Source organism: Pleurodeles waltl, chromosome 9 (genome assembly GCF_031143425.1).
Source record: "Pleurodeles waltl isolate 20211129_DDA chromosome 9, aPleWal1.hap1.20221129, whole genome shotgun sequence".
Classification (NCBI taxonomy): Eukaryota; Metazoa; Chordata; class Amphibia; order Caudata; family Salamandridae; genus Pleurodeles; species Pleurodeles waltl.
In genome coordinates this window covers 667267124-667276165 of record NC_090448.1, presented here as the reverse complement: position 1 = coordinate 667276165, position 9042 = coordinate 667267124, and the positions used below count along the sequence as shown (strand labels likewise).

The window sequence follows — 9042 nt, the reverse complement described above, 5'->3', positions numbered from 1 at the left end:
TTTTGATGTTCTTGATATGTAATTGATATTTCAAGGTACTGGTATGCTTGGTACCGTAGCGGTATGTTCGCAATGCTGTTTGTGTGGAATGTTAATGTAGTGTTCTCTTCCTCAGGAAAGGTAACCCAAGAGTTAAGTGTTTTTGTTTGGTAAGCTTCATTAACTTCTATGATGAATGTGACATCCTCGCCCTCATCTGTGAAGCCATGCCCTATTAGATGTAATGTTAATGCATGTCTAACATTCTCAGGAATATCTATGGTGTAAGCCATATTGTGTATTGGATAAGGAGATGGAACAACAAGTGGGGAGTAAAGTCCTTTTGACAGTTTGAGCTCGAACAACCTTCAGTCTAGTCAGGTGCTCCTTTTTCAGCTGAGGAGGATTTTCCCCAAGACCACGGACGTCTCCGCATAACGGTACTTAGGGTACCTTGTGTTCGTGAGACAGTGATAATCAGGGTTTCTGTAAAAAAAAAAAAAAACACCATCGTTGGTGGCACCATGTTGTAGTTTGACTCTTGCTCTAGGCAAGACTGCTGGTTTAAGGATGACAGTACCTATGTTTGTAGGTGACTATGCCACTCCTATAACAAGTCGCAATTGTCGTCCCAACCCTCCCGGCTCACAAGCAGCACCTCACTAAATACCCAAACAGTAAAAGGTGATTTGTGGCGGGCTTTTTGCATGGACTTAAGAGTGCGACATCTCAGGAGGTGTTGTGGTTAAATGGAGATTACCCCTTTCTCACATGAACAACGTCTCAGTCAACACACAGGCAATGAAGGAGATGCAGTGAAGGTTTCAATAGGCTTTATTAACAATACTGCAATCTACTATAAATTGCATGGGCTGCAATGACAAAGATAATGGACAGTGCAAGAAACACAATTGTGAAAACGAAAGTCATTAGTACAAAGACCTCCACCAGCTTGCAATAGCATGAAATTACATGAGAGATTAAATATGTCCTAATATCCTAACAAGGTGAACCAAACCCTTAACCTAAAGAGAGCTAGGTGTGATAAACCTAATCTGCCAGTGCAGTGTCCATGAGAAGAGCCCCCCAACACCTGTTACCTTGGAATGAGGTCTCTAAATCAGACTCCGTGGAGACACGATGACTGGGTCTGCGTCAAGGCGACATGCAGCATTGATAGCAGCAATGGCATCTGGTCGGAATCCCTTTGACTACCTCTTTGAGATGTACTTATAGATCTGATCGGCCCCCTGACATAGGTCTGTTCCCAAACAATAGATAATAATACATACTTGGGACAGCAATTTATGTAAACAATTCCCTCGAAGGCATAAGGAGGAAACGTACCTAATGTGAATACCTACAGTTTGTTTATCTTTGTCACTTGATAGTGACGCCTTAGCGAGGTGGCACTGATAACGTGAAACTAAAACATTGGCCTAACTAGAAACAATGCAGCCATCTTGGAAAGATATAATTAAATAATTGTGCTAAAACAGAGCAAACTAAGTAGGGTAAAAGTCACTGGGTGACAGGGGCACGAGTCTACAAGCCGAAAGGCTAAGCTAACTTGTGCTTCCCATTTAAAACGAGACAGGATTCACTACAGTTTGTTTTGAAGTGCGGTTCTACTCTGGAGCACTAGAAGGCATGGAGAATCAGTGTAAGTTTACAGTGCATACTGAGGTTGGCGTGATATGACAATCACTTCTGGTCCACTGATACCTTAAGCTAAAAATTAAATGAAATTTTTCTTCTCACCAAGTGAACACCAATGTGCACTTTTCACTGCTTAATCAAAGAAGTCAAGACAGTTTGACTCTAGGAAACAGGTTTTTGTTACACGATTCACAGCTGCTTGGGGGGTGTTGGGCTGAAGTCCATTAGCTGCAGTCCTTTTCAGGGAGGAAATTGTATCTTTTGCCTCTGAAATGAGAGAAATGTCCTAGTGGCTTAGTGGGACAAAACCTGCTCACTTTTAGATCAGAGGCAATATTAATGCACCTTCTCCTGTCTGTGCTCATGTCTCCAGTAGGTCTTTCTGCTACTGATACTCTGAAGTCCATTGTGAAGCTGCTTTTCTCCTGCACAATACAATTGAACCACTCATACCTTTGGCAACATTTATGTCAGACCAGATTGTTCATCTGTATTAAAACCGGTCTCCATGTATGGATGATCTTTAGATGGTTGGTATGAAGGGAGATCGAGTAAGCTGCACTGCATTTATAGAGAACTGGGGCCTGCTCAACTAATGTGATGTAGAATACATTTTAAGTGGGGAAGCGCTCTTATCAGCTGGATCGGTGCATAGTATTGTCAGCTAAAGAATCCATTTCAGCGATGAATAAACATGGATGATGGGAGTTTTTTTTTTTAAAAGAGCGGTATGTGCTACACACAAGGACATTTAAAAAAATGTTCCTTTGGGGGCAACAAGAACACAGCACATTTATGCAAGAACACGAGCATTTACCTTAGGTAGGATTTTAAGTGAGATTGCAGGTTGTGTACTAACAACAAATTGAAAATATGCCCTGGTACACACAATAGAAGCAACTGATCCATCTGACATGACCTGAAAATAAAAATGAATGCACTACTAGTGCTAGATCCATCTACCACCTTTTCTAGAGTACACCATCAGGCCCCATTATCAAGACAAGAAGACCTTAACCTCCAAGGAAACATCCTAGACTAGATCTCTTCCTACCCATACAGCTAATCAAACATCATTTCACAGCCTACAGTAACTTCAGCTCTTTTCACCACCTCTGATGTACTTCAATGGTCAATCATCTTACTAAGCAAACATCCTCTACCGAGGAGCTCCTCTCTGCCTTTACTGAAGGCTGAAAGGACATAAAATGTGGTAGCAAGACAGCTTTTACAGGTTCCTTAATGCAAACACATATAACTGGTTCCCTGTGGCCAGAAGTCCACTCGAAGGCCCTCTTCATTGACCACAGAACTATCCACAGCCTGAGCCTATTCTTCTTCCAAGTAAACCTCCAAAAATAGATGTGGTACGGAATATAACAGAAAGAATAGTGAATGGTCACTATACCGCGATCAACTGGTTATGTACGGATGTGGTATACTTAACTCCACATCTACATACCATGATGATTGTTGGACTTTTTACCTTTTGCAGTGTCATCCCCAATCTTTTTGCCTCCTTCCTCGTAATTTTTCTGATCTGTTTTTGTTGGCTTTAGGACTCTGAGCACTTTACCACTGCTAACCAGTGCTAAAGTGCATATGCTCTCTGTGTAAATTGTATTGTTAATTGGCATATCTGATTTACTAGTAAGTCCCTAGTACAGTGCACTAGAGGTGCCCATGGCCTGTAAATCAAATGCTACTAGTGGGCCTGCAGCACTGGTTGTGCCACTCACATAAGTAGCCCTATAAACATGGCCCAGACCTGCCACTGCAGTGTCTGTGAGTGCAGATTTGAACTGCCAATTTGTCTTGGCAAGTGTACCCACTTGCCAGGCCTAAACCTTCCCTTTTCATACATGTAAGGCATCCCTTAGGGAGGCCCGAGGTAGCCCCATGGGCAGGGTGCAGTGTATGTTAAAGGTGGGACATGTACTTATGTGTTTTACATGTCCTAACAGTGAAATACTGCCAAATTCGGTATTCACTGTTGCAAGGCCTATCTCTCTCACAGGTTAACATGGGGACTGCCTTTAAATATTATTAAAGTGTAGATTCCTTTAGTGAGCAGATAGAAATATGGAGTTTAGGGTATCTTACCTCACAATTTAAAATTACATCTTTTAGTGAAGTTGGTTTTTAGATTGTGTGTTTGAAAATGCCACTTTTAGAAAGCAGGTATTTCCTTGCTTAAACCATTCTGTGACTCTGCCTGTTTGTGGATTCCCTGTGTGGGTCAGTTTGACAGTTGGGCTGTTTGCACCTTCCTCTAGACAGTGACACAAAGGGAGCCTGGGGTGTAGCCTGCATATCCTGATGAGCCATCTGTGCTAGGAGATAGGGGAAGAGTGGTCACTTACACCTGAAAGGGCTGTGCCTGCCCTCACACAATGCAGTCTCCAACCCCCTGGTGTGGGCCTGGCCTGGGCAAGGCAGGATCTCACAAGCAAGAGAGACTTTCCTTTGAGTAGGCCTACTTCAAAGGCAAAAAAGGATTATCAGAAGAGGACCCCAAACCCCTGAAAATTAGATCACTTCTGGAATCAAGAGGAACCTCTGCCAAGGAGAAGAGTTGAAGAGCTGAGGAGAAGTTCTGCCCTGCCTGTGACTGTGCTTTGTGGGGCTATCCTGCAGTTGCTGCTTCTGCCTGTGAAAGGGGACAAAGACTGGACTTTGTTGTGCATTCTTGCTTGTGAAGAATCTCAAAGGGCTTGAACTGAGCGTGCCTTCTGTTGTTTAAGTATCAGGGCCATCAAAGACTTCCCCTGCCAGCACCTGAACTCTCTGCTAAGACTCCTGCCCTACCAAGTGGTGCCCTGTTCAGTTCCTAGGCCCTTGAAAGGTGAAGCTGGCAGACAAAGACTGAAAATCCATGCACAGACCGCCGTGCACCTTCTGTGACGCAGCTGATAAACAATGCTCCACCGGCTTCGCGGCTGGAAGATCGGCGCAACGTTGCTGTAGAACCGACACGCAATACCCACTAACGAAGGCTGATAATGACACAAACCCCACGTAGCGCGGTTTTCAGACACTGTGCGATCGCATTTTCAACGCAACATCGCTGTGCGCGGAAAAACAACACAAAGCCTGCCCGGACCTGAGTGCCTGTCCAGATCGACGCATCGCTCTCTTGCGAGAGAGAAGAAATGACGCACACCTATCCGACCGTTTTGCTTGCAAGTGAGAAATCGATGCATTGCTGGCCGTTTTCAACGCACACCCGCCGGTCCAACTTTATTTTGACGCTACCCAGGGACCTTTTGAAATAATAGTATTCTCACTGTTTTCGAAGGATTAAGACTCTTATTCTTTGAAAATTCATAAATTGACTGGTATTTGTTGGATTTTTGTCATTTTGGTCTTGTTTTGTTTAGATAAATATTTCCTATTTGTCTAAACCTGTGCTGTGTCATTTTGTAGTGTTTTCACTGAGTTACTGCGTGTGTTGGTACAAATACTGTAAATTAAGCCTGTCTGCTCATGTCAAGCTACCAAGGGGGTGAGCGGGGGTTAACTAAGGGTGATTCTCCTTTACCCTAACTGGAGTGATATATAATATAGATGTGGAGTTACGAATAGCAAATCTATACCTCCCTATGGGCACTTATCTCATCGATATTTTGGGTTTCAATATTTGAATCACAATATTGTGGACATTTAATGTTCCTTCTGTGATATTCCAGACTACAACCCAAAATATGCATTCTTGACCAGCACCTCAGCTACTCATCCCCTCATATACAATAAGAAATGCACTGGTGAAACTAATGCTTTGGTGGAGCTACAACATTCTGGAATTTTCTCCTAACACAAGAAAAATATATTCAATATCACTTGGACTTCAGGAATAAGTAAAATCTGACTATTTCCAAACATACTGACCCATAAATAGGCCCACATATGGATATCAAATGACTCAGGATTACAGCTACCTAAGAACTAAATTGTTTTCCCTGACATAGAAGACAAGCATGGCCACACAACTATCTTTCACCCTGTTTCTTTCTACTCCGATTAGGCACAATCACAGTTACAAAAGAAGCACAATTCAATGCTTTTGAAGCACAACCCCAAAGAATTCCTGCTTTGCTACACACTCCTTAACCAGTCTTCTTCCAACCAGACACAGCAAGGATATGAAGTTCAAGCATTCTACTCTTAACTCCTCTTTGCACCACTACACACCTAAGCTCAATAACATATGTCAGGATGTGAATAGAACTCTGATCTTCACGCAAGACACCAAAACACTTCCCACATAGGGCTTGCTGCAATTTATCATTGCTTCAAATAAGCACATCCAGTGGACCTTTGTGCCACCACTGTGAAAATGTGCACCTCTCTAAGGGTAGGACACACAATATAAATGCAACTAGAATGCAGTACATTGTGCTAAAATAAAATGAAATACAATTAACGTTATAGTGGCATCAACACCTGGAGCCAGTCTTGAACATGATCATGACTAGAAAGTGCAAGTAGAGACTTTTTCAGATGCCATGAAGAAACCCCTCAAGAAGTTCTAGCTTGTGTAATCGATCTGGTGGTGACTCATAGCAAAATCTTCACTTTTTCCAGTTGCCAAGACTACAGATGTCACCCACACACTGTTAAGACTCATGGAGCCTGAAGTATATATTATTGATGGAAACTTTTTGTTGGTTTCTACAATGCCGTACAAAGGCATGACACCGAGGCACAGCAATTCTCTGTGCAGGCACATGGTTGCCCTGGCATTACAGTAATTTCCATCCAGAATAGGTGTGTGCTGAGTGGGATGGGTGGGGTGCTCTCAAAGGTGTGGCATTGATTAGAAAAGGTGACTCAACTTCTGAAAACTACACAGTCATTGAGTGGTCACAGGCTAATTCACATGACCGTTTTCAAGCAAAGATTGCCAGATTCAACTGTTTGTTTTGAGGATTAACTCAGCTGGGTCACCAGATAGAACACCAATCAGCATTTTAGTTACAATAATATGTACCTGTGTGTTAGACATGAATGTCCCCTGCATGCTACACAGGTGTGTTTCAATACTCTGCCTTCCTGGCCGTATGTTTATCTAATACCCCAGTTTTCGTTTTGGCCCAGACATTACAATATTCTAGTGTATCCGCAAAGGCCTAGGCCTACCCATGACTATCGGAGATTGTTAGAAATGGGGTCTCTAGTTGGCAGTGGTTTGCACCCTGTCCAGGTAGGGCCCCTCACTCTAGTCAGGGTACGGGAGTCACACGGATAAGATAACCTCTGCTCATCCCCTTGGTAGCTGTCTGGCTTATCAAAGAGACAATGTATAAATGAGTTACACACAGTAACCCAGTGAAAACACCACAAGAGTACTCCACACCAGCCCAACTTAGAAACATAGCCAATATTTATCTGAGTGAAACATCAAATGCATAATGAACAGGGCACTCTGGTATAGGCATCTGGCCAACATGAGTTCCTTTCTATGTCTGAGTCGGGAACCATTAGTAACCATGGAACATACCACCCACTGAGCAAAGCTGAGTCAAAATAATAACTTTAAGGAAGGACTGCAGTAGCTCAAGGTACAAAGTTAAGGAATGTCCTTAACTTAACTATGAGCATCCAGTGAAACTAGCTCACCTCACACTACAACCTGAACTCCTTAAGAAGGTTTCTGACATAATTGTGAACCATGATAGTTGGTGATTCAGGAAAACTACCTCCTCTGTGCAGGTACCATAGACAATTCACAGTATCCGATCTGCTCCTGTTCCTAAAAATTGATGACGCTCTGGGCCCTATATTTCTATTTTACTTCTTATGATGGATCTCCTAGGATGCTCGATTTGTAAAGGAGAGTTAAAATCAACCTTTTGATTCAATTGACTGCGTAACCTAATTGGTCACACATTAAAGTCCAGGAGGCAGTAGATAAGGTCTATTACAAATTAAGAGCCTAACTGAGGTAAATGAATCTCAGAAACATGCTATATAAGTACAATATCACCAAAGGTGAAGTAAAGCATTGAATTAAGTTAAATCATATAAGCATAAGGCACACAAGAATTTTAGTTGAGGCAATACAAAGGATGAGAGACAGAATCTGATGATCTGTATATAGATGTTGGTTGTCTTGTCTAATCATTGGAGAAACTAAATTAATCTAAATATCCTAAACTAAACTAAAGGGAAATTATATTTAAGTCACAAGGAATACAGGAAAGTGACAGCATGACAGAAACCTCCATAGCATTCCTGATAGGGAGGAGTTGCACAGCATAAAGTCACACAAAGGAATAAAGGATAGAGAGCTCTATACCACTGCAAATTTCAAAGGAATCTGCCCTTGCCTAACTAGGTGAATACCAATTAAACCTACAGAACCTTTGAGAAAGCCATGTCATCTATGCCAGTAGTTTTCCATCCTCCTTCCACAGTTGAAATTAGTGACTTTCCCTAAAGTTCTCATCCCACAAATCAAATATCACGAAGACCTTGAATGTTTCCAGGTGTCTGATACACAAACTGGAGTATTTTCTTCTCATTCATTAAAGCTCCTTGTCCTTGCCAAAGTATCCTCCTGTACCCCACCATCTGCAACACACAATATGTCTTTCATTAATTGTAAACTAACACAAATGCACCAGCAAAGAAAGAATATTGCAACATAAGCAAACTCCACTTTGAAGGTTAAACACAAGAGACCAAGGGCCAGATGTAGCAAGGGTTTTGCGAGTCGCAAACGGCGAAAAACGCCGTTTGCGACTCGCAAAAGCCACTTTGCTATGTTGAAATGCATTTTGCGAGTCGGATCCGACTCGCAAAATGCATTTCCGAATCGCAAATAGGAAGGGGTGTTCCCTTCCTATTTGCGATTCGCAATGGTATGCAATTCCATTTGTGACCGCGTATGCGGTCGCAAATGGAGTCGCAGTTACCATCCACTTGAAGTGGATGGTAACCCATTCGCAAACGGGAAGGGGTCCCCATGGGACCCCTTCCCCTTTGTGAATGGACCCCAAAACATTTTTTCAGGGCAGGGAGTGGTCCAAGGGACCACTCCCTGCCCTGAAAAAACCGAAACAAAAGGTTTCGGATTTTTTGAAATGCAGCTCGTTTTCCCTTAGGGAAAACGGGCTACATTTAAAAAAAAAAAAAAAACTGCTTTATTTAAAAGCAGGTCGCTAACATGGAGGCCTGCTGACTACAGCAGGCCTCCATGTTAGCGAGTGCCTATACTCGCAATGGGGTCGCAAACTGCGACCCACCTCATAAATATTTATGAGGTGGGTCTTTGCGACCCCATTGCGAGTTGCAGAAGGTGTCTGAGACACCTTTCTGCATAGCAAATTGCGACTTGCAATTTGCGAGTCGCACGGACTCGCAAATTGCAAGTCGCAATTTGCTTTCTTCCTGCATCTGGCC

At 42.7% G+C, this 9042-nt stretch overlaps 1 long non-coding RNA gene across 1 annotated transcript in view; it reads right to left on the bottom strand.

Annotated features, from left to right (window-relative positions):
- Window positions 1-803: 803 nt before the first annotated feature.
- The window catches only part of LOC138259843 (uncharacterized), a 138700-nt gene continuing 130461 nt past the window's right edge, over window positions 804-9042 (bottom strand). Inside the window, exon 4 of the long non-coding RNA XR_011198765.1 lies at window positions 804-8211. This is a non-coding gene — a long non-coding RNA (uncharacterized lncRNA). The remainder of the gene's footprint in view (window positions 8212-9042) is intronic.